The sequence below is a fragment of the Strix aluco genome, chromosome 1 (assembly GCF_031877795.1).
Source record: "Strix aluco isolate bStrAlu1 chromosome 1, bStrAlu1.hap1, whole genome shotgun sequence".
Classification (NCBI taxonomy): Eukaryota; Metazoa; Chordata; class Aves; order Strigiformes; family Strigidae; genus Strix; species Strix aluco.
In genome coordinates, this window is record NC_133931.1 from 111039198 (window position 1) to 111066491 (window position 27294).

The following is a 27294-nucleotide window of genomic DNA, read 5'->3' on the forward strand; positions in this document are numbered from 1 at the left end:
GGTGAGATAATGAAGTTAATGAGAGGAACTTCTGATCTGCAGAAGGTCCCCAGGAACAAAACAGCAGCAAAGACTGATAAATGTTTATGCTGAAGGAGAGAGGTTGTGCGGTCAGGTGGCTTTGTTTCCTCTCCAGGCTGTCAGACACCTTCTGGTACATGAGTGGTTACTGAAATAAGTTCTCTCTGGTCACCTGAAGCCCAGCAGCACACGGTTGCTGTTTTAAAGCTGTGTGCTCTGGTTGAGCCATTCTGCCTTACAGCTCTCTCCCTCTTGCTTACACCATTTTTGCTGGTGTGCTGGTCACTCCAGAGCCGTGGCACTGATTCACCCACTGAGACAGTGAGATGCCTTCTCATCCAGACCACAATGCAGAGGAGAGGAAGTAAGAGAGAAGCAGTTTCACAGGAACTTTCTAGGCTGTTTCTCTAATTTAATCTGACTGCTAATTTCTCTCCAAACATCCAAAGGCAGGGGCAGTTTTTTGAGTTTTCTCTCCTAAAAGTGTCTCAGTTGCAGGTCTTGTGCAGCTTGACAGTTGATCCTGGGTATCAAAAAGTTTCAGAAGTCTTCATTTGAAATGAGTAGGGCCATGCAATGGATTAATTTGATAAGTAGAGAGCCACAGCACAGTTGTCATGGGCACTGGGTGCAAGGATTGGCAGGAGGTTCCTGTTCTGCCAGCTGCAATGGTTGTTTCACTATCTCCCATCTTCACAGCTCCACAGCCATAGTCCTCCAGCAATTGCCCACATACTTCATAGTACTGTCACCCCAAGAACAGATGCAACCACAGTAAATCAGATGGGTGCATGATGATGTGACCTGAACCCCGTTGCGTGGTTCACGTTAGTGCCAGTACTGTACTGTAGACAATGGTGACAGGTTAGTTCAGATTCTCATTTGCATCACTATAGTGTAAGAGTAAAATAATAATACTCTCAGTGTCATCTCTGCATAGAAAGTAAGTGTCTGGGAGACCTGATTAGGTACAAAAATGAAAAACACATTTTCTTTTTTGAACCATGACAGCTTGATAAGAGACTTTGAAGCTGATTTTTCAAGGTTCATGCAAACCTCTGTTGGTTCTGAGAGCCAGAAGAGCCTTCCAATGAACCTTCTGAGATAAATATATTTTCTTTATATTGGTTTCTAGATACAAAAAAAATTCCATTAACTGGAATGATGCTGTTCAGCCTCAAGTTTTCTTAGTACTGAAGAATCACAAAAGAAATGGACAAAGCCCTGTAGAGCATCTAATTTGCTCCTTACTGATAGAGGAAAATTTCTTTTGTGTTTTCTACTGATTGTAATTCAGACTTTCTGGCTGTTAGCCAGACACAATACTTAGTGCTTCTGATTTGCATATATAGGCCTACAAGTTAGACAGATAAACTCAATCAAAATTTAATATATCAGATTATATGCAAGACCAGTGGAAAGATACTAATTTCCCATATAGCGTGTTGTCAGTCCTGCAAATTAACACTGAGAAGTACAAATAGGCTTCAAGAGGAGTCTGCTTTTCATTTTCTTTTCCAACAGTATGTGTAATGCAGTACATTAGCTAAAAGAGCATTTAAAGGAGGCAGAGGCATAGCTCTACCAGATATGTGTGGGCACAAGAACAAAAAGTGTTTTCAGCAGTAAAAATCTGAAAGTACTTCAATGTTCTTTCCAGTGAACTGAGAAGAATTCAGAGAGATGAAGAATTACAAACACACTTTCTGTGAGCCTTCTCTGTGCGATAATCTCAGAATTTATTCCTTGGCATAGAGCGTGCTGGGCCTCAGATGGTACCGTAGGCAGTAACAACGCTTCCCTTCTGGAGCAAAGTGAGTGAGACTGCTCCAAAACATCAGCCTGTTACTGCTTGGTGGTGCAGATGTAAAAAGAGGTGAGGTTTCCAAAAGCAAGCATAAGCAGGCAATTCCAGGATGGTCTGTAAGATCTCAAAGAAAATAATTTTTTCATTTTTAGCTTCAAATTTATTATGCTGCAAAGTATTGGTGGCTCAGAACGGTGTCTCAGAACATACCTGTAGCAGTGCTCCTCCACTTGACCACTGCCCAAGGTCAGTGGCTAGGCTCTGTTTAGGGAAAGCAAAATTGCACTGACCAAGAGTATTTCCTGCATAAAACAATTCAAACATGTTTTCTGACACGGGATCAACTAATAACAGCAGAGCACCAAAAATCACATTATGCGTGGAGAAACAATGAGAAGGTGATCGTTTATGGATGAGACAGAGGAGTGAATAAAAAAGGAAGAAACCCCAGAATGACATGAAACCTCATCTGCACAATGGCTTCCAGAGGATCAGAATACACATTGAGACTCTGCTTGCCTACACAGCTTGGCAGGACCTATGGGTATCACAGCATGAGTGCAATAAGATCCAAACATCAGAAAAGCATGACAGGTGAATGGCAGCTTCTCGTTTTCATAAATAAATTTTATTTCTCTTGTACTACGAGCACAGTCTTTCCAAATTAGTCTTGGTTGCAACAATGCCAACACATTATTTAATCCCCAGCTAGCTATTCTGTCTAACTGAGGTGCTGCAGAAATTGTTTTTATGCTTCTCCATGCATGATGAGCACAGGCAAGCATGATGAGCAGGTGTGAAGTGTCCAAGATGCCACCTCCCCAGAACAAAAGGTGACATGTTGGAATCATCTACACTAGCAAACCAGACAGCGTCTGGGCACAGGCCCGAGCACTGTCTGTATTGTTAAATTGTCCACACAATCTCTGCAGAGTTTTGGCCCAGGCCAACTACAACTCTCCAAGACACTGCCAAGGCATTGTTCTGGAATTAACACTGGTCAGGGATCATTCCCAGTAGGAAGCTTGGACATGGCTGCTCTGTCTCAGACATAAGAGTTTTACTAAAGCCCTGCTGTACCAGTTGGTCTCAGGGCAAGAAAGCCATCTGAGGTTTGCATCCTGGACCTGTGCCAAGAGGATGGAAATGTTAGATCCTGGCTTCCCTGCATGTCTGGGCTCTCTGCAAACAAAACTGAAGTTGCCCCTCAGACTTTTCAAGGCCTGTCAGCAGACCGCTTCCATAGGAAGAGACAAACACAATGTCCTACTATACTGTTACTGTTTTCAGCAGAAAATGAGCGATAGGAGGAGGAATGCTCTTCACATTGTACTGAGGTGTATAATGCTGAAGGTAGCAAGGGTCATAATTACTAGTAAATCATTCTGACACGTGAATGGCGATCGATATATCCAGTTAAAGACTGCAGATTGCGCATTACCATAGTGATGATGGAATTCCAAAAGAAGCATGTATTTATAATGTAGCAAGTGGAAATTTAACACATTTCATTTTTCAACTCAGTCTGAGATTCTAAAGCCAGAAGAATAGCTTTAAATCTTTCCAACAATGTTAGAAAATGGTGAAGATGACAGGAAGGGAAGATTTATAGTAAAATAATTTCACATCACAAAGAACTTTTGTTTTGAAGTATCTCAAAATAAGTGTGTCAGTTTTCTTAAGCTGATGGTCTAAAATCTTATCAGAAGAGTTTTGGAAGCAATGAATGTCTAGAGATGACACTAGTCATATGATAAAGGTTCTCCCCACCCTGGATCCAAAGAGCTCCCAACAGATGCTAGTTAGCGTGATTCAGTGTAGCTTCATGCTAGTTAGCGTGATTCAGGGTGGCTTAATTGAGATTATTAATTTTTTCTCAATTAAAATTTTGATTATGTCTTATTATGCAAAGTACCTGGACTTCAGAGCCTTAAATGAAAAATGAAAAGCTAACACTAGAGATGTGTATAAACTCAGTATATACATGTAGGATAAAAAGCGAGTTAGAAGAATAGCTCAAGAAGAAATTCTAGGTGTTGAATATAGAAGACAAAATGAAAAAAAAATCATTATTTGATTGTTTTATGTCACTGATGAAGAAGTTATAGTTATAATGTTCCTAGGTAGGGCATGAAATAACATATGAAAGGCACAACGTACAATTAACATGAATCCACAGGGGTATACTGGCCATGCAATCGGAGTATTTTCTACTGAATGTCCTCCATAAAATGAAAAGAAAACCAACATGAAAAAAAGTAGTTCTTACCTTCGTAACTGGTAACTGATATGTCCCCATTTTGGGCCAATTTAATTATTTTCAACAGAAAGCAGTCAGTCTTCCTAGCTCTCTAGGTATTCAGCACTGCAGGAAGAGCACGGAAAACAACAGTCTTGAATTTATGTTTTTTTAGGTCAAATTGACTTCTCCATTTGTGCTGTTTACTCCTTCGGCAATCATCTTACAGAGTCAAACAAACAGAAGCAACCAGTAGGAATATCCCTTGTTTTAGTGAATGAGAACATGGTCAGAAGCTCACACAAAGTGCTGGGAAAATATGGAAGACAATAGGAAGTATCGTTAGAGTGCAACTATCTGCAGGAGTCATGAAGGGATGGGATACAAAAGATCTGCTTAGAAAGAACAGATGTCAAGGTCATATCCACTTCTACAGACCAAGGAAGTCACACTTCCAAGGGTGAGCGACAGGGTCAGGTGGTGGGGAGAAAACTGGCCAAGAATCAATGCAGAAAGCTCTCCCAGCTGGAATATGTGACAGACAGCTGACAACCAGACTGAAAGGCAGCTTCTTGGTAAAAATCATGCAAAATGGCATGTAAAGAATAATAATAACATCCTAAAAAGTCCTGATGATAGCCCCGAGAGCTCCCCACCTACAGACTAACAGCAAGCCCAGGAAATGGATTGAGCCATAACTTAGAGACAAAGATCATCAGGTGTTTATTTAGCAGTAGAACTGGTGGAAAGTTAAATGACTGAAAGGACTGTAGTATCCCCTTAGCACCACTAATACAGGACACTTGCATGGGGTGATATGATTGGACTGAGGCCAAGCAAAGGACCACCTCTCCTCCTCTTCCAGCGCCCTTCCCTACTCACAGAGCAGCTAGATCTGGCGATGCTTAGTATCATGAACTACTAAAATCCTGCAACAAAGCAGAGCTCCTAGTGTGAAAAAGTGGTACTCCTGTATGACAGAAGACTAAAATCAGCAAACACTTGTAGGAGAGGAACAGACCCTACATACTGGAGGAGAATGAATAGCAGGAGGAAGATCGAAACAAGATTATTAAAGTCCTGTATCAGGTGAGATGCAAACAACTTCTGCATCTGTTTCTGCAAGCATATCTGCAAGCTTCCCTGATAACAGGAGATGTGGGAAATTACAGTGTTCTTCTTAAATATAATTTATAAATATAATAAATATAATTTACTTATTTATTTTCTGATATTCATAAAAGCGTGGGTGGGAAATGTGTGAGACTCTGAGATGAGTGAAATATGTTCATTATGCTCCAGCATTACTGTGGTCCACACAAGACCCATTTCCACTGGGAGATGATCATGAGGTGAGAGGTCCCAAAAGTCTTGGTGCTCCACTCCAGTGTGTCCTGGTAAGCTGTTATGGGATCACAACAGCTTGGGTGAAAGGAAGGAGAGAGTGAGCAGTCATTCTCCTGTCAAATTGCTCCCTGCTCATCAACACTATTCCTGACTGCACGAGGCTGATCATGTGGAAGATTTTTTTTAATTGCATAGTAGTAAGATCTACTGAGCATTATTCAATTATCTGAGCTGATAGTAGAATTATCAGTTATTCATAATTATCATAATTATGAATAACTGAACTGATATTTAATATCTAGGAGATTAATATGGCAAGCATTTTGCGCCTGGGAATTCCAAATCAGAACTATAACACATCTGTATTTTGACTAGCATATACTACAAGAGAATTAAATGATGTATAACTAACAATGTAGGAGAACCATCCATATGTAAAAATCACCATAAACAGGTCTAATTTTACATTAAAGGCAATGCCAAAGTAAAGATACAGAAATGCTAATATGCAGACATAAACATATGTGCATATGTGGCATATATATCTCAAACTGGTCTCAAGCATTCCATACAAAATTGGCCCCAAGGTAACTATATTTTCTAGTGAAGAAAAAGTGTTGATAGTTTTTGCTGGAAGCAGGCCATTAATTACTAAAGTTGGGGCTAATCCTGCAATCTTATCATAATGGAAGTTTTGTTTTTATCAGGACTTCAGGATCCATATGAAACAAATACTATCTCACTGCCAAAATAAAATGCAAAGTACTCGGTGCAATATGTTTGATTTAATGGAATATTCAAATTTGTTATTCAGATGCCACTCTTAGGCACTTGATACTCAGGATTTACTTTATGGTATTTGGACTAACAATTGCACTATTCTTCATATCCCCAAGGTTTGCTATCATTCAAGTCAGCAGTAAGACTTGACTCCTGGGAGTGGAAATGCAGACATTTCATTGTAAGCTGTCTGGAGATGAAGGGACAAATCTTCCCATTCATCTCTTCAGAATCTGACAGTAATTCCTTAGCAAAAGGCTTAGTCCTACCAGAACACAGATGTCCCATGAAATTAGGGCAACTTCAGGAAAAATATTTTTAGTACATTCTGTTCATTAGCACCAAAAGAGAAGCTGAGGAAATCCCAGTACCCTAAGAAGTATGTATCAAAGTTCACACAAATATTTATCACTGAATCACACAAAAAATCACAGCTCAAAGGTAATGTTGAGTGAAGGATACCATTTTCTTATCTGTAAAAAATGATGTCTCATTAATTGTTTTCACAGTAAAGCTGCTTCATTATTTATCCTCTGGGTAAGCAATTACTAAAAAGTTGATCCTGAGTAGTGTGTGCTGTTTTTCTGTTTAATATCTACTACAAGAGACCAGATATTTCAAGTTGCAGAGGTCAAATTAAAAGAAACCCCCAAAACTTAAGAATTGCTGTAAGCAATAAAAAGCTTTTGGTATCAAAGCATCATTGGGCAGGAGGAAACATGTACTTTCTCCTCGAAGAAAACTGGAGAGCACTGGAATTACAGAGTTATAAGCTCTTTCAGAAAGCATTAGCGTGACTCTGAAAGTGTTCTCAGCTCCAACTCAAATCAATTAAGCTGAAATCTGAAGTTGAAATAAGAACAAATGTAAAAAAAGTACATTTAGTCCAGGAATTAGAAGAAGTTTCTTATATATAAGAGCAAACAAGTTCTGGAATGGATTTTCAATGAGAAACTGGGGCAAAAAAATGCCACCCTGCAATATATTATTGAAAGGGATTATATACAATATGATATGGGTAATAACAGGTGATTGGAATAGGTTCCCACGCAGAATATCAACATTAATCTCAGAATTAGGCCCAACAAGGTGTGACTACCAAAAGAGTAATGTCAGATTCACAGCTGGATACCACAGCTGAGTCTGTCCAAATATAGCCCCCAGCTTAACTCTTATTCAGAGAAAAAAAATGTAACCCTAAAATCTTGGTGCTCTCAAGGTAGAAAGCCTGTGTTGAAAGTACCACAGATTAGCTCATCTATCAAGCTCATTTTGAGTTATAAACTAAAATTAATACTCATTTGGGTGAAAGACCATTATTCCCTTAGAACAATGTGGATAGAAGCTAAACTATTCAAATGCTCCAAGTACTCTGAAGTTTTCCCAGAATATATGTGCTTGCCCCGAAGGAAAGGTGAGTTCTCCCAAAATTCACTGGGAAAGGTAAGAGTGACTCATTTTACCATAGTCCTACAGACTGTGAGATAGTCTGAACATTATGAGACTCTTCTAGAGGTCCTGGCACCTCCTGGAAGAACCATTAAGACAAAGAAGGTATGGCACCACCACGAGCATAGCGACCCAGAATGACTTCTTAACCAAATATCAATTAACCTGGTAAAGATTACTGTAATGAAAGTAAATTATTTTGTAATAGCTCGGAGTATTTTAGGGAAGAAATAGTCCTGTGGTATGAAATCTGTGGAATTTAAATACTTCCAGGGCACAAGGCAATTCTAGTTGGAGGAAAGGGAGTACAATCAGTGAATAACAAAAAAAAGCACACAAGTTAAGGAAGGCAAACAAGGGTGGAGGCCAAATTAGTTCTCAGGTGTCACTGGACATGAGAGTCTGAGGCTACATGCCCTCTGCTGCTAGTATTGACATAGGAAAGCATTGTCCTCTTTGTCTCCCCCAAACACTGCAAGTCACTGAGGCCCTCTCATCTGAGTCAAATGTCACGGTTAAGCTTCTGTTTTATAGTGGTTTTCAGACACAGTTGTGTAAATGCTCAGCACCTCATGGAGCCCTCAGAAACTTCCTGAAATCAAATGCTGAACTTGTCTCTTGTGAGTAACACAAAACCACAAACCAGTCTTTTCATGTGCCTTTATCACAGTAAATCTTCAGCTTTTTTTGTAGTGTTACAATGAGCCAAAGTAAACTTATTTTTCATGCATTACCATTGACCTATAAAATCTGCATTTTCTCTTTGTTAGACAGAAGAGTTTTGGAGCCCTTGGTGATAAACATTGATAATCATTGCTCACCATTTTAAAATGTGCCTATTTAAACTTGGTATGAGTATTCTGCAGAAATTTTTTAGTGTCCCTTCAAAGTGTTTGCATGCTTTCTGCAAAGAAAATAAATAGAACAAATATTATGGCACCAGAAGTTGGTCAATTATTAGCCTTTGCATACCCAGATCATGGCCTATCTTTACAAGGACACATGTTAATATATAATAGAAGCGTATTTCAGTTCTTTTCTAATTGAATTTTCAGACACATATTGCAATCTTATAAGGTCAAGTGGAAAGTAAGTTGACCAAAGAGAGGCCTTTCAGAAAAATGAGTCACTAGCCACACCTACTGAGAAATATAACTGGAGCTAAAAATATTAAAATTATTTTCATTTTGTAGCAGTCCCAGGCTGGCATTTGACATGCACCCACCAGCCTCACTTAAGTCTGGATGAACTGTCCATAACGGTCTTAAACTGTGATTCTAACACTTCTCAGATCAGAAAAATGTAATAAATGTAGTGGGTGAAATTTACAACCCACTTTTTCAGGCTCCTGGTGCCTACACCACAGCTGTGACTATCCCTGTGAAGATGCAATTGCTATTTAATATACAATCATCATTCTGAGGATGTAGAAATGGTAAGTGGGGAAACAGCAAGCAAGTTCAATTTGGTTCTGTGCATAGGAAATGAGGTGGCAGAGAAGCCGAAATGGCCAAAGTACACACAGCAATCAAAATTTTTGTGGCTTTGTTCAGAGACAGAACTAGGAAAATGTGAGAGAGAAAGGTTTTATTCTGAGATGGATTAAGGCAAGTCAGAGTTTTGTGAACCAAAATATTCCTAACATATAGTCACAGATAAAAATGACCAGAGAAAAAATAGGCAGAAAACTAGAGAACGGTAGCCAGAGAACAGCAAACTGACTCATGCAGCCTGAAGACAAAGACTGAGACAAGGAACCAGAGACCAAGAAGTAGTCTGGACTCACCTGGCTCACTGGGGGACTTTCGATAAGATAAAGAAAATCGTATCAGAACAGTCCAGTTCAGCCTTCAACAAACTGCCTGAACTTTGTACTGTTGTGTCAGATACGGGCAGTTTTAATGCAAAGAGGACTGTATTACAGGTCATCATACCGTGCTGAGACCATGTTTATTCTGTACCAAGTTCAAAGTCTTACAGAGGTAAAAACACCTGGAAAAGCTTACACCAGAGGTGTAAAAGTATGAGGACTGTACACTCTTATACCCAACCCCGCACACAAAGAACTCTTGAGTGGTACATTCAGTATATCTACATAGTGGCAAAACTCTCCCATCTCTTTGCTAAGCAGAGGTGTGAGGGGCTCGGGAGGAAAAAGGCCCTCATAACTAAGAGTTCCTCAAACTGTCTTTCTAGAAATTCAGTTCCCAGTTTTGCCATCCATTTATTTTCAAGCATTGCATTTAAATTGCTAAAAATGAGCTAATTTCAGCTGCATTTTCAAATGGAATTATAATAATTATTTATTATTTATGAATTGCACATTGTATAGTTATAAGTTATGATTTGCAAAATTTAGCACCCTGTCTGAAGGGACCTGTAAAGGAAAAACAAAACCAATTCAAAACTGAAGCCAGGAATGTGTTTTAATCAAAGTGTACAACAGAAGAATCAATTAGGCACTTTAGAGTAGTGTACAGAAATGACCTGATCTCCTTCATTAACATGAGTCTGAGTGTCCTATCATAGCAGATAAGAAGGAAAGGTGTTACCAGGCGCAGGTGACAAGACAGTCTGCTTTAGATGGGAACAGATGTTCCAGGAGACTCTGAGTAACCTCTTTACCACTAGAACATGAAAGATGTAGATCTGAAGTTTTCTAGGTGAACCAAGTCTGATAGAGACAGCAGATACTAATCAGCCTGTCAGCCTCTTACTGAATGAGATGTTGGAGCAGCTATGAAAGGACTTTATTGCCAAACATAATCTTAGTAACCCATCTTGTATCTTTTTGTAATTTCCTCCATTATTGAAAATCATGTGTTCTTAAGTATCGTTTTACCCCTAAATCTCCTCTAGCGGTAAAGCAGATTCTACACATCCGACATATGAATACAGCACTCTTTTCAGCATCATGATTGTATTACTTGGTGGGTAAATGGCAAACTCCTGAAATACTTATTGCACACTACCTGTGGGACTCCCACAAGACACGAGGGACTCAGTGGGACAAGTCACCACTGAGCTGCAAGGTCTGAGCCACAGGCAGACAGCACAAGTTCCTCAGGTGAAAAGCAACACTTGCTTAGCAAGTTTTAGTCCAAGTCTCCCTGGCTAGCAGTGAAGTAATGGAGGGGTTGGAGATTTAGGGTCACCACTACAATGTTATTTTTTAAGCTGACAATCTAAATTACATCCAAACTCATACTGATGAGATTCTCTAATGTTATATATCTCATGTTATCTAATATATATCTAATGTTATATATCTCAACTGAGACGCAGTTGGATCTAATTAGATCCAGAAACTTGACAGGAAAACCAAAAAGAGTTTGGAACTGTCTGGGTAAATCTAGGACAGAAGCCTGAATGCAGCAAACAATTTTCTGTTTATATTGTCTTGGGGTTTAAAGTGCATTCATCTGCAGTTTGGGATGGGTCCACATAGTTTCTGAGTTTGTTTTCCATTTTGTTGCATCAGAAAAAAATCTATATATAAACCTGGAAACCTGAGATACCTAAGTTTCTTTTAGCAGTATGGACTTTAACCTGGCCATGCAACGCATGTGTACATGCTATTAAAAAGCAAAGTTTCCATCTCTTAACAGCTGCGAGAAAAACCTCAAGAATTTGATCAGGACAGACAGATAGGTGTGGAATAAGAATACTGAGACCTCTATGTTTGCTTAAATGCCTCCTAATGGCAATCTGAAGGCCAACATTGTTAAATAAGTTAATAATTAAATTACTACTATGCTTATCAATTATATTTTTGTTCATTATTGTTTGTATAAGAAAACAAAGACAGGTCAAGACCTACACACAAATGTCTTCCTTGGTCCCCCAAATTGGGTGATGTATCTGCTATTGTACCACATTCTCTATCTTCCAGTCAGGAAGAAAACAAACTAGTAAAATAACTGAGATGTCCACTGGCAGTTTTCTTACAAGCAGTTAGAGGATGTCTACTGCCAAATCGTTTAAGACCTGCCTTTCAAGAGTACTGTGCACTCACAGTTTTCATTGAAGTAAGTGGGAGCTACAGCAGTTATATCTTCTCGTCCCCTCTCCCCAGCATGGACTCAATCCCACATGGTTCATTCACCATCACTGACGTTAGTAGCCTGAGGCAAGAACAAAGAAGGCAACAGACTCCTCCCATGTGGGAATTTTGCCCAAGAGAAATCTTACAGGGGTTAAGTTCTGTGCTACTGTTTCCTCATTTGGAACCCAGAACTTATAAGTCTTCCCTATTTCAAAGGGCTGTGGAATGATAAAGGGTTTAACACAGATATACTGCAGTAATAACATAATATGCTACACGTCCATGAAACATTCTCTGGGAGCCTAACAGAATCAGACAAAAACGTTTTAAAAAGCCATAGTTGGAAAAGCAAAGCTGTCTTTTCCTTCTGTTCTGAGTCAGCTTTGCAGGAAGGGATATACTGCAGAAAGCACACAATAATTTTTCTGCTTTCAAATATGGAAGAGAGTAAGAACTGTGTTACAAGAATATTGCATTATAAAGGGATGATCTGAGAAAGCACACGTTTACACTAATATCACTGACCTCACAGGTTCTCCTGATTTTGTTCAGGCTCTCTCCTGGACAGCACGTAGGACACCAATGATCTATTATCTGCAAACAGATAAGCATTTAATTCCAGGTGAACACTTCTGTCTATGGAGAAACCCACTGAAGTCAGTGGAGCTCACTGTGTACACAAAAGCATGATAACTGTAGTCCAGCTACAGCATTAGACTTTTGGATCCTGACCTTCAGAACTGTTCAGCATATTATAGTGCTCCAAGAGCAAGCTGTAGCAGCTAAGGACAGGCAGCTAAATAATTCTAAAACCAGGCGTGTAGCACCATATTGGACTGGACTCTTCTGCCTTGAACTTTGCATGACAGGGAAATGTTTATTACCATTATTTTAAGGGAATTTGTCTCTTCTGCCTGCTTTTGCCAACAGTGTTGGCTAGTGAAGACTGCCGTGTAAAGGAAAAAAATATCCCACAGTTTACCCTCTCACTTCCAATCCCTCATCCCTAGAACACACAGATTTAAAGCAACCTTTTGTGCAATACACAAAATAAAACAGCTGGCTGCCCAGAAGGCCTCACCCAAGACAAAACAGTAACAGTCCTTCAGTTAATGTATCTCCCTGGCTTAACCAGATGCCAAGGAATCCAGAGCCTCCCAGACTTCTGGGAAGCAAGCAAATGTCCTAAAATGCCGTAGGTCAAACCATTTGATGCTTCTTTGCTGTCTCTAATCCATAGCTGTTAGGAAACTGCTAGTCCTCAGACTGATGGCTATTGCTGATACGTTGGTGGCAGCACTAGCTGGCAGGATGCTGTCACTGCTAGGATCGTGCCATTCCTCTTTACGCAGCAAAAATGAAATCACCTCCCAGGCTGCATTCCAGAAAAGGCCAGGTAGCTGAAATTTCCTCTTTGTGAAAAAGGGTGGGGGAATAAAAAAAAGCAAACAGGAATGTGTGCGTACTTTGTCAAGGTTCTTTTTTTTTTTTTTTTATTTGTTTAGCTAAATACTTCTGCTGTGTTGGAAGCAAAGAAATAGCCTTGGGCTAATACCTGTAGATTAAAATGTGAAGTTGATCACTATCACAAATACTTTGTGACCTAAAATGAAGCTCTGAGCAATCATCACAAGTGGCAATAAGCAAACTGAAGAATTAAACTTCTTTAAACCATAGAATCATAGAATAGTTTGGGTTGGAAGGCACCATTAAAAGTCATTTAGTCAACCCCCCCTGCAATAAGCAGGGACATTGTGAAGTAGATCAGGTTGCTCAGAGCCCCGTCCAACCTGGCCTTGAATGTTTCCAGGGATGGGGCATCTACCACCTCTCTGGTCAACCTGTTCCAGTGTTTCACCACCCTCACTGTAAAAAATTTCTTCCTTATATCTAATCTAAGTCACCATTGCAGTGACTTTGTCAGACAGAGTACCCAAATTTAAGTTCCACTTTAACTCCAACAGCTTAAATAGTTTTTATTTTGCATGGTCTGGCTTTCTTCACAGGGATGGATTTCACTGTTGTACAACACGATGTGATGGCAGTGTACCAGCAACGCTCTCCACATTTCTCTGCTGTTAGTAGCAACTACTCTCACCATTTCAGTCCTGTGTTTCAGTTATTTACATGGATCTCTATTACTACAAATACAGAAAATTTCACAAACTTACTTCCCAGCACTCCTTATCTCCATTTCCTGTAAGTCAAGAATATCTTATTCCCATTGAAGAGCTGAGGAATAGAGGCACAGTGAGAAGCGATTTGTATGTGACAGTTGGTGGTCTAAGAAGAAACTGAGTATCTATCTACAGAAATCCTGGCTGGAAGCCAAACCAGATGACCACGTTTGAACCGAATCGAACTAAATTAAATAAAGGCTTTCTGCACCACTCAGCATGATGTTATTTATGCCTTGAAATAGCATATCTGTTTCCCAGATCTTCCTGTCCAATTATTTAAAGGCTTGGTCCAACAGAGATAACATACAGAATCTGACTGTCAAAAGATCTGCTGCCAGCTGCAGTCACCTGCAGGGACTGGGAAGAAAGACATGTCTGATGATAGCATCAAGACTTTGGCTGAGACTGTTAAGCTTCATAAAGCTGTCATTGTTTGAAAAGTGATGTCTGTTCCTTCTGCATCATGATGGAACCAGCAATGATCCATCCCTTGGATTTTACCCAAGGAAAGGCCAAAGAGAAACGTGAAAAACAAAGGAAATGAGCAGACCGCTGTTGCCTGCCTCTGCCCCCAACCACAACCCACACGAGTTCAGTTTGTTGTTTTGGCAGGAGACCAGGCACTGAATGAGCAAGAAGAGCTGAAACTGGCAGAACAGTCAGAAAAGTATTTAGAGTTGTTTATATATGAATGATTGCAGGGTGGGAAGGGCAGATATCTTCTATTTGGATAGATCAGGTAAAGCCCTGGGGGCAGCGCTGAAAACAGAGCCCTTTGCAATCAGATGAGTAACATGATCCTGGACCGCTTTCTCTTTTCCCTCTGTGCAGACTCCAAGTTACAGTCGAGCTTTGCTTTGGAGTCCTATTGAACATTGCATTCACAGGCATTCGTTAAATCCTGCTATAGCCCAGAGGATGCCTACCACTTTAATCCTCTTTATTAACAACTCTCAAATTTTCTGTGTTGTAGCCAAGGTTTGCTTGCTGACTCTCAGTCTCAAGAGGCCCTGGAATAGTTATGGTATATTTACCTCCCTCTGATTTCATTACAGTAGTGATACTTGGCACTTCTATACTACCTCCTATGAAGGGAGGGGCAGGTCCATCACTAGCAATATAAGTGTGACACCACCAGCTATGCTTAACTGCATTCAAATTCAGAGTAGTAAACAGGGAACCAGTCTAAATGCAACGCCGGTTTTGCACAGCTAATAATCTGACTGAGAAACTCCTATTATTTGAAATGTTCACCACTGCCTTTATTGTGAGGATTATACCCTTTGTAACCACAGCCACTGTGGGGCAACAATACATAAGCATTCATCAACGCACACAGAAGTATAAGTGTGCTTTGCATCTCCCAGGGTGCTGATGAGGCAGGTAAGTGTTGTTACCCTCTCTCTGCAGACAAGGGGATGGATGCAAAGGTTAAGAAGTTAACACCCCTTGCTGTAAGCCTATTTCCCCGACCAGGGTGACTTAGTGACTTGGGAACCATTACAGTTTTTGAAGGTAATGTTGAGATAAGTCAGCACCAAAACTGCTTTACGTAGTTTATATGTCTATTCTGAGAGATATTGTCAACAACTCATAGCTTGAGGATGTTTGAAATTCACTTGTGAATGGTGCCAAATTATATGTTCTCAGGAGGATCACGCCTACATGCAAACAGGCAAGTTGCTATTTGCTTTTGCCATTTTCCCAGAGGAAATGATGGTGCCAGACAAGTGTGAGCAGACCAACCTCATATAGTATGTCTGGCTTTGTGGTTTGTAACTCTGGAACTCTAGAAATGACAAGCACTCCCACTACACTTTGTGTAATTGCCCAGAGACCAGAAGGGTGACTCTAATCCAAGAGAGCATGAGATCCCTCTACCTGGATCAAGTCTCCAGGCTCAGACACACAAGAACTTTCCAAATCTGAATCAAAGTTTTATCAGAATTTCTCACCATCCCTCATTGTCCTGGATTCCTAGAGCGTTTGCACTCAGCCTAAATGTAGATTCAGCCCAGAGCTGAAGAATGGAGATTGTAACTGATACTAGTTTGATTATGAAGAGATAACTATTGGAGCTCATAACCGTCATGTAGAGACATAAGTAAACTAAAACAATAGAGAAGCTATTTTTTTCAAAGTTGGCATTCTTGCCATCAAAATCACAGAATCACAGAATCATTCAGGTTGGAAAAGACCCTTGGGATCATCAAGTCCAACCATCAGCCCTACTCTACAAAGTTCTCCCCTACACCATATCCCCCAACATCTCATCTAAACGACCCATAAACACATCCAGGGATGGTGACTCCACCACCTCCCTGGGCAGCCTATTCCACTGTCTGACCACTCTTTCTGTGAAAAATTTTTTCCTAATGAAGACAAGGAGACCATTAAAACTGGTTTGGGTAAAACACAGAAAATTCTATCTACTTACTTGCTAAAACCAGTAAATCTGACGTTATAGTCACTCTTGAGGATGCATTTTGAGCCAGATCTCTGACATTAAGTACTACCATCCCTCTGTGTACTGTGACAGCCTTTCTCTTGTCTTGCATTAACTATTTGACAGACCGAGGTTTTCTGAGTTTAAATATATTCAATAATGATTATCAGTTTTATTTAATGTAAGATGGTTACTGAGCAAGAAAGCAATCAATTTTACTTTTCAGCTTATCTTTGTAATACATAATGCAAGAATTTTCTAAACCTTTCTTTGCCCTCTAAACATAAATCACATGAAACAAAACCTTTAGTTCAATCAAAATTTGTACTTCTTGCTAGACTTCCGCATGAATTGTCTTACCATGTCAAATAAGCAGATGAAATAGATTCACTTAATGAGCCTGGATAAGAGGAGGACCAAAAGAAGAAGAAAAAATAAAACCAAACCTCACAATAAATGAAATTGACTGGTTTGATTTTCTTTCTGTAGACGCCAAGACATGAGAAGTGAGAATTGAAAAGATATCTTTAGATAAGCCCCCAAGTGGTAATAGTTACCCATTCTAAAGTTAAATCAATGCTACAGACTATAAAGAGAGCTAGCTTTAAATGTACAAGCCTGAATGTCAGAAACAGCCTGGACATGACAGTGTAGAGCTCTCTGCAGGTTAATTGATCCTCTTTCTTTGCAGGGTGAAGACACAACCTGAGACAGTAGAGAAGCTACATGCCTCCTCATTCAGAGCACATTACTTTTAAAGACCATATAGTTCTAACTACAAAAATTAGCAGGGTGAAGAGCTGACCTGTTCCTGACTTACAGTTTTCTCCTAGGTTGTTGTGACAGATGGGTGCTGCACCAGGCAAGAACCATATACACGCTCAGGTGGGGAGGGCATCACAAAGGGCTCGAGAGCTACATATATCTAGCTTTTGTGCTACCCACCATTGGGTTAGACTGGCCTTCTAATAGGACATTAAAAATATTGCTAATCTTTCTCTTCTTTTTCTTTAATCTTCTCTGTAGGGCATTATGGGATAGAGACACATGAAGTTTTGTGTTTGGGTTTTTTTTGGTCAGGTTTAAGGGGGTAAATCTTTTTTAATGTAAGTACACACTCATATAAAACACTTGTACTTGGAAAGAAAATTTCTGAAGATTTAGGTAAAAAGTCTTTCTTTTCTTGTGTAGCCAGTAAATACCTAACACACGTAGAAAAAGATTTTTTTTTTTTTTGGTTTTGACTAGTATAGAAAGTTGCAAAGCATTAAAGATGATTTTGAAAAGGAAGAATATATGTAATATTGCTAACCAACCAGCTCTGCATCACCATTTGAAAGGCAAAATAATTGCAAAACTCGATAGGACTGTACATGACAGGCTACAAGAAAAGCACATTTAACTTCCAGTTGAAATAGGAAAGTTAGAAAGGCAATAGTCCTAGGAAGATCCCCAAGTCCAGCCCCTTTATGAGAACTTCCCAACACTCTGATCAGTTTTTTAAATCACTAAATTGTACATTGAAACATGTGGTGCCGTGAACTTCTGCCAAAGAAAGTGGTAACAAAACTGACTGGGAGATACATTTACCTAAATGTGTTCAGGCTATACAACAAACTGCTTACCCAGTGCACTGTTGTGGGGACCCACCTAGTGAAAGCACGAAGAACTGCACCAAACCAGAAAATAAAGGAATATTGCGCCAAGGAGACAAATAATCCAACAATACAATTTAGACGCTTCCATGCCATGAAACATGTGGCAAGACGAGAGAGACTGCAAATTCCAACCAACCTACAATATCCATCTGGTATTACTTTGCAACTCTCAGATAACTTGGTTCCATAATATGGTACAGCAGAAGCTTGCATTTAGGAGAATGGATAATATATTTTGGTTTAACTCGAACTGGTGCAGTGCCAGGAGACATATTTGGGACTTATGCTCAGTATTACCAGCCTGAGCACTAACAAAACCAGGAGTTGGTCTCTGTAAAATCAGAAGAGTGGTTTTATTAAAAACCACTAGAAGATATTTCACTTTGTCTCATTTTTTAATTACTTTTTAATTTGACTCTTGTAGGATGAGCTATCATTTTATGTATGTGTCAAATCTTCAAGGTTTTATTCCTCTGACCACAGGGGCTGGAAGCTTTCATGACAAGGAAAGCTGAAATTCTTACCTTGTTTCTTTTGGCAGCAAAGACTATAAGAACACCACTAGGATTGTTTGGTTTTCAACTAATTTTTACATAAAGAAGTGCTGCACATTTTGTTACAAACAATATCGATCTGTTCAAAGGGGTTTTTCCCTCATTTCCTCATTTCCCTGTCCTCACTTATCCAATCCACAAGAGAACTAAAACTTTCGTAAGTAATAAATCTCTGAGATATGTAGTCATTAAAATCAGACACCTGGCTAAACCATTGGTATTTTCTCTTAATGACACAAGATGATATGCTCTTTTTTGCATCACAAGCACATACAAAAGGGGTAGAGATTTAGTATTCATTTAGTATTGAAAATAGCTTATAATACTCTCTTTCTGCTTGACTGAAGCAGCAAGCATTTTTTACTTTGCCATCTGAAGTTCCTCCAAAACAAAGTTGCAAATGCTAAATACCCAGTTACAAATAGCTATGTTATAGTGTAGGATTCCCCCCAAACTCTCAGAATCGCTTGCTTTTGATTCTGCTCCTGTCTATACATTTTTAGGTCCACTGGTTCATGTGACTTTATTTCCAGGAAAGTCCTGGATAACCAACCCCACAAAACCACTTTCTAGCATCTAGAGCCACCACTTAAGTTTGGAGAAGAGCCATAGCAATTTAGAAAGAAGAACAGAATTCTAGTTTACCTGTCCTAGTTACAATTTTCTTCTTCTGTCTTTCTTGACAAGACCATTCCAAGAAAATCCTGACTCTTCTAAATGTTCCTCATGCCAACCAGCCTAATCTCAGACCTTGAAAATATTTTATTTCCACTTTTTTATTTTCTTTTTCAAGATACTACTACTTATTAGCACATCTCTAACAAGTGACATTTTACATAAAGTTCTACCTGAAAACTGGGGCTCCTGTAAGAGTGTGTCCTTGCAGTCAGAGCACTGCTACTTGGGACACAGGGACTCTCCTCATGGTTCTGGACTACACAGAAACATCAAGGCACACAGGCCATACTTGCCTTCTGCCTGCACAACCACTAGTGTCTCTGAAAGAAAGGGAAGAAGGCATTACTATTAGAGCACTGTTCTTCAGAGCAGTGATTTTTGACCCCAGTAATAGGAACAGAAAGCCTTGCTCCCTAAGGCCTTCCTCCTTGGCTCAGCACCTTCTATTCCTCCTTTCCCCTTTGCTGAAATAGTTCCTTTTCCCCTGCTGTCTCCCCTGCTTCTGTTTTCTCTTCTCAGCAGCCCCAAATAAGTAGAAGTTGCTGTAGGAACAAGACGGGGTATATTGTGGCTTGCGGTGATTGGAGTTGAGACACGTGGCTGCAAGGGCAGGTCCGGGGGGTCCCATAACCCTCATAGAGCTATGGAAGAGACATCTGGGTCAAGAAGGAGACTTCTCTCTCTGCGAACTCTCCAAAGCCTCTTCAAGCCTCCCTTCCATCCATAGCCTCCATGAAATACTGCTGACCCCTTCCCCACCTGGATCCCAATCACCATACAGCATCCTCTTAACTCCTGCTACTAAAATTGTTACCTAAAACTAAGAAGCTTACAGCAAACTCTGCTTATTGTAAATGGCAGTTAGATCCTAAATGACATTGCTATCAATCCCTCTTCTGTAGCTTTGTGGCTTTCTGTAGCTTTCATTTACCTTTTACACTTTCTTGTCCTCTGTCAATACTTTGGGTGTTTTATTCTGCTCTGACCATGTACAATGTCTTAACAGAAATAAACAGCTGAGGTTTATAACACCAGGGGGCATCTCACAACTTGCACAGAACATTATGCTACCCCAGCAAAACATCTATCCAGGACAGATTTTAGCAGTATTTATCTTCCATTTTCACCAATTTCCTTAGGCACTATACTTCTTTCAGAGCTTGACGCTTTCAGATAGTGCAATAACGGTTTTCTCCAGTCATTCATTTAATTGCCTACTAATCCTTCACTAAAATCATTAACACAAAGGTCATGTTATTTGAATTAGGGTTTTTTAATAGGCCCCCAAATTATCTTGAGCTTTTTAATCATATATTTTTTCATGCTAAAATAAGGAGTAAATTTACAAGAATCTGCACAGCTCTTGGGTTCTGTATAGATCAATTAGAATACTTATTTTCTAATCTTTTTCCTCATTTATTGAAACGAAGTTTATGACATTTCCAAAACTTTAGAAACACTACTTTTGATAGCCTACCCTAACACATTTCTCTGGTAAACTGCAAGTTAGTAATGCAACAAAGAGTATATTGCTGATGGGGATTTTTTTGCTTTTGCTTTGGATTTGCCTATGCATCCTAAGAGAGGTGTCCTTGTTTGTAGTGATACATAATTGTGCAATAAAAAACTGTGTTTGGCCACAAGTGCTTCTAATCTAAATAGATAAAATAGACAGAGGTTGTAGGGGTAAGAATTTTATCAACAACTGTATATAACAAATGAAGACATCGAACAATAAACCCAGCTTTATGGAGGGAGCATTGAGGGACAGTCATGTCTCCTAATTCTTGTCCTTTTAGCTATAAGAATATAATTTCTCTTCAGTTTCTCACATATGCATAATAAGATAGGAAACACAACTACTATTGAATTTCACATATTCTCCTTTGAAAAAACAATACAAAGATGAGGGAGACTGCTAATATATCTCAGGCCTCTGAAAAAGAAGAATGATTTAGAGTAGAAGTTTCTAAATGATTGTCTGGTTGTTCATGAAAATTGTAAAGTTGTGGAATTTTTTAAGGTGTGTTACAGAAACAGCAGACAAGAACGACAAATTGGAGAGGGGGGGTGGAAGAAGAAGGGGTACAAGAGCTATGATTCTACAACAGATAGTAAAGTTGCTACAGTGAAGCAGGAACTTCCCCCAGTTGAATTAGCATAATTTTGCAAAACCAATGGGAAAAATAGAAGTAAATGAAATTATGAATATTACTGGAAAATCATCCTTTGTCACACATACTTCCTGTTTATGCTTTTCTCAGTGCTAGGAAAGTTAAAACCCCATCCTTGAGAATTTAGAAAACGAAACTGTAGTATGAAAAAAAAACCATAAAGGCTCAGCATTCTGTTGTACAATAGATATGGGGCTAGTGGCTGAGGTATCTTTTGACAAAAGATGCTGGGAAGATTATACCTGCTATGAGAAAGAATTACCAAAAAGATACCTGTACAACAGAAGTGCCACAACTCGGGCTTGGAGTCTTTGTCTCAGTTTGAACTCTATCTGACCTCTGTTTACATGACATAACTAAAGGTCTTGGTTTCCATGCTTCAGGAAGTCTGAATCTTTGTCACATCTCACATACTTACCTATGAAAATTACATTTCAGACATTTTCATCAAAACAGGAAGAGAGAGTGATGCAACAGAGTAAGAACTGAAGGACTTGGTTCTATTTTTCGTCTGCCACTGCTCTGTTGGATGACCTGGAACAAACAACTTCAGCCTTCTGTGCTTTAACTTCCACATCTGTAAAAAGAAGATAATGAGACTGACCTCCTCTGCAAATAAACTTTTTTACTCCTCTTATCAGGGAGTAGAAACAAGGATGGAAAGAAACTCTTGGTAGAGTTCTAATATAATTCATTGGGAAAAAGTCAATTCAATTATGAGATTTCTGGGGTTTATGGGATTGTTTTCATTCTCAAAACCTTGCAAAACAGTCCAAAGTGGAGAAAAAATATCAGTCCAGGCTGGCCCAGACCCTGAGACTGTGAAGTGATCTGAACACAGTTGAGCAACACCAGACAGAACATGTAGCCAATTACCTCCCTCCACAGATTCCAAAGAATGTTTTATTTCAGTAAAAAGAAATGACAGAAAATGTAGCATCTCACTCCCAGATCTTAAGAGTGAGAAATTCTGAATGCCAAAACCAGATGGAAATTTTGTCAGCAACACTTCAAAGAGAAAACACAACTTTTCCACAGTTCAGGAGACTCAACAGAAAATACCAGAAGAGAGGTGTTAAGAAGTACAGAAAAATAATGCAGATTGGGCTGAAAAATTAAGGAAAAAAGTTGAAGGGAATTGAATAGAGCATGACAATACTATTCTTCTCTGTATGCTCAGTGCTGCAATTCCTTGCTAAGACAAAACAAGGCAAGATCCTTAGATCTGTGAATTCGTCCAAGCACTGTCTGTCACTCACACAACTGGCTTCTTTCTCATGTTCCTGCAGATTTTAGAGTCACATCACATATGCTCATCATTCCACCCCACAACTTCGTGCTTGCTTCATTAGCATGGGTTAATGTTAATATATTTATCTGGTTGGTAGATCTTATCTGTGTCCCATGTATGGGAAAAGGGAGAGGGACTGCCCATTATATCATATTAGGTTTGTTCTTGTCTCTGTCTCATCTTGAAAAGCAGGACGTTTGAGAGATATAGATGGTCTGTTAACAGCAGTGATGCTAGGAGGGAGTCTTTATTGTACTATCAAGGCATTCTGTCAATAAATATCAGCTGGAAACACTGCTGCAGTAGCACAATGGATGACCAATGTGGTTTTAAAAGCATAAATGCTCCTTCAGAGCTTGTTTTAAGATATCCAAAACCCAAAGTCAGAGCTTGCTGACTGGTTTTGTTAAAGCTTTCATCAGCCCAAGACCAAGAGGACAGCATTAGTGCTAAAAGTTTTGTCCTTCCAATGAGAAAATGTAAATAATTTGAAATGTGAGAGATTGAGGAAAAAACTGATCCTGCTTTCCAAAGCTCATCTAATTATCATCTGGCTTTTCTAGTTAGCTTTCTTTCTAATTTCTTTGGCCCAAATCTTAGCCCAAATTCTTCTTAGGCAAGTTCTGCTACTCTAACAAGATCTAACTGGTCTGATTCACAGAAGGGTGGAAAGCCTGTCATCAACCAAATTAGTTTTGATTTACCTTCATGAAAAAAATCCCTTTCAGCTACAGGATCTAATGGTTTAAGAATCTGTCATTCTGGTGGCTTCATCAGCAGTATCTGTGGTTGCCCCAGAACTCTTGGCCGTCGGGTATGTTCTAGGCTTACAGAGTCATGCAACTGTGTTCAAAGTGTCACTACACATCAATGCACCATTACACAATGCACTGTGAATCTCAACCTTCACACAATCCACATCATCAATAAATCTGTGTATTAAGAAGGTTTTTCATACATAATCTCCTGTATTCTTCCTCTAAATCAATCCCAGCTGAATCAACTCGGTGGTCTGACTAGCTAAGGAAACTTAAGGAAATAGCATTAAAAAGCTAAGCAATATGGCCTCTGATACAGCCTGGCAAAAACCTATCAATTCCGACACCTAGACTGAAGTGACCCCATGTAGACGTCTTCATGAAATAATATAAGTTTCACTACAGTCCATAGATAACTACTCCAGAGCTATTCAGCTGTTCAAAATACACCGATATATCTACCTTAAGGTGGTCTGAATAGCTTGCTGTATCACCTATGAGCAGGGTTCAGCTTGTGAGCCATAGGTGCTTCGTGACAACTGTGATGGTCTGAGATATCAAAGACTTCCACGTGAAACTTCAGATAGGACAGGCTTTTTAGGAGACCTGCTGCTTCTTGGAGCAAGAGGCCAGGTAGAAAACTCCACAATGCCTAAAATGGCATTTGATGCCTGCATTTATGTAACTAAATCCCACATTAGTTCTCCACTGAGTATAAAGGGAGCTTAGGCATGGTTCACATGGAGACACCTACACACTAAACCCCAAATTTAGGTGTCTTAATCTGCTGGCTGAATCCACCCCATTACTTGGAGATTTCCTGAGCTGGCAGCTGCATTACCGTTATGTTTGAGAGGCCTCAATGGACATTTTTTCCATTTCCATTTCTAATCCACTCATGAGTACATGAATACTTTTGGCCTCTACAATACACTTGCAGCAATTTACAATTGTAACTCAAGAGAAAACATACTTTATTTTGTTTCTTTTAAATGTACTGTCTGGAAATTTCACTCAGGACGCCTAAATCTTGTGCTATAAGAAACACAGAATTCACTTTCTCTATGACAATAGATTTTTATGCCATTAACACATTCCTTCATAATCCTCTTCCAACTTAAACCATTAGACTGTATTTAAACAGCTTTTTTTTTTTTTTTCTTTAAGGAAGCAATTCCACACCTCTGATCAGCTCATTGCTTAGGGTTTTACAACAGTATCCCATCTTATTCTTTATTCCTATCCTAACATACCTAAGATCGTTTTTGCCTTTTCACCTACTACAAAGCACAGAACTGATGTTTTCAATAGACTAGCCATAAAAGCTCCATGGATTCTTTCCTGAGTGCTCCTAAAGAATTTAAGGGTATATGGGATGAACTTGTTCTACGGGCTTTTCCTCAGCAGTGGATAACAGTCTCTCTCTTCTATTCAGACAACTATTTTTGGAAAGGTATTTAGAATATAATCTCTTTGAGATCTCCACCCACTGTCAGATTTGATGAATATGGCCCAAGATTTCAAAAGTAATTGAGAAGAGAGAGCAGATCAGATAAACCCATATACATATTCTGAGTTGTCATTCGACCTTTTTTTCTTTTAGAAAGCAGGCAAAAAACCATGTTAAGTGATATGCAGCAAAAATAACAGTAGGAAGGAAAAGCCCAAGAGCAACCAGATAAAAGTCTGCTTCCTCAAATACTACAAATAAACCATCCAGCACTTACAAGGGCTTGTTTACTCCATTCAAAACCATAATCACGTAGAAACTCTACTAGGGGATGTGCAGACTCTGACTTCAGTCACAGACAGCCCATAGGCAAACTATCATAAAAGGAAACCACTGAAACAAATGCAGGCGCTCCCAGTTACTGAAAGAACAGTTGGAGTTTCCTCCAGTCTTCTCTATCACAGCTGGTCAACAAGTTCTACATGTTAGCCAGAGAAATTTGTTCTGAATGATTTGGATTTAGAAAAATAATATACATTAATTCTGTTTGGGGATATTCGCCTCCTTTTTCACGAAGTAGGAGAGCCAATCTAAGAAATGAGATGGGACTTAAAGATTATTTTTTGTAGCTCAGAGTGTCCCTTTCTCTTGTGTCATTTTTGTGTCCGAGGCAAGTCAACAACAGAAACATTTAATAAACAAAATTTCAGTGCCTGAGTACAGATGTATCCCAAATTCTGACCACAACTCATATTAACAGAGGATTACTTTGGTTTACAACTTCTTGCCAGCACTTTTATATGAGTTCTTGTCCCTTGGTGTGAGCGCACAGGAAGTGGGTCAATTTGTTAACACTGATGAGTTATCATAGAGTATATTAAGCAATTGGGCTGGGCAGATTATCATTATCAGGGATTTTGAGAAATGAAACATGTCTCAAAGACTTTACAGTAAATGACACTAAAAAGTAGAATTTTATTAATTCTGTTAAGACAATGATAATCCAAGCACCAGGGAAACTCTTTTTGATAAGAACTAAAATAGCTATTTGGGTAGATTAAATACCTGGAATTATAAGGTAGGCAAGAACTGGCCAAATTAGAAGGACTTCGGGGATAATGATTCTGCGGAAAGCAGATAGCATATGTGCTGAGGTTGCTTTTACCTAAAAGAGCTTAACACACACCTCCAGTCCTCAGGCTAAATTATTATGAGAGAGAGATCAAAGCTGCATATTAGCTGTTATGAAACAGGAATTATGAAAAGCTGGCTGATGGGGATGCTGACTATGTGGCTATGTCATTTAACTGCACACATTTATTTCATATTGATCCCCTACCTGTCATCCACCTACTACCCCCTTCACAGACTGTCACTCCTTTTTCTCTCACTGCAGCTTCTGATTATATATTGCCCTTTTGCCCTCTGTACTTTAATGCTGTAGCTACAGCTTTTCCACAAGTTCTGTATGCTGCTCTATTTATGTTATTCTAAAGCACCTTGCCGTAATCTCTGGACACCAGGGGCAATATCCACCAAAGAACAGGCTTGGGTGGGTCACCCTGTTTAATTTCCACTTTACTAAAAATCTGCCATCTTCAAAGTGTCACCGAGCAGCTCCAGTTCTGTATCTAGATATGCACAAAAAAGCTCCCAGTCCTGACTATGCTGAGCGAATCTGACAATTCTTTCTTACACCTCACGAGTCTTTACAAACCCAACACGCCTTCCAGTTTCATCCCCTCTCCAGAAAGGACACGTGCCAAGTCCGGTCCCGCACGACGATGGATCCATGGAAGCTACCCCACCACCCTTTCGTCTAGTAAGTCAGCAGTTAGATCACTTACTCTGGATACGAAAGATCTGAGGGTTCAACATGCCTCTCCACCTGTGAGGATGTAAACTCCTGTTGCTATAGATGCACATTAACCGTGAAGCTCAGGTTATTTTAGGGTAGCTGTGGTTCATTTTCCCCAGCTATCTCCCCCTTCCCGCTGAAGAAACCAGTCCCCCACATTCCAGCCAGCTACTCAAATTACACAGTGAGGAAAACATTCCTAGTGGGCCCAGACATCCCGCATCAGCCCGGCCTACACCTGTTTTCTCCCCTTCGCAGACCCTGGACATGTACTTCCAGAGGCCGCTTAACACTAGGAAGCCCAAAGCAGACACCTCCCTGGGGCACAGGAAAACGCTTTCAGTCTTCAGAGAGAGCTGCAAGGGAACTTGCAAGCCCAGCGGGATGGTCATATGCACAGCAACTCTGAGGGGAAAGGGGGATTGAAGGCCGCACATACACAGCCCTCCAGCCCTAAACCCCGCCGCATCTTCATAACCGGGCATCGTTCAGCAAAAAGGGCCCAGGCAGGCGCCCCGCAGAGCCACCTCCCTCCCCCTCCAACGCTCGCCATCTTCTC

The 27294-nt window shown here is 39.8% G+C and overlaps 1 long non-coding RNA gene across 2 annotated transcripts; it reads right to left on the bottom strand.

The window, feature by feature from the left end:
- Positions 1-1750: 1750 nt before the first annotated feature.
- On the bottom strand, positions 1751-27237 carry LOC141933758 (uncharacterized). 2 transcript variants are annotated; one of them, XR_012626211.1, is made up of 5 exons: positions 26725-27237; positions 21797-21955; positions 4098-4193; positions 2039-2089; positions 1751-1951 (listed from the first exon to the last, which is right to left on the bottom strand). It is a non-coding gene; the product is annotated as an uncharacterized LOC141933758 (long non-coding RNA). The 2 variants fall into 2 exon arrangements; XR_012626212.1 differs by lacking the exons at positions 21797-21955; positions 26725-27237 and adding an exon at positions 9430-9503.
- Between the last annotated feature and the right edge of the window lie 57 nt (positions 27238-27294).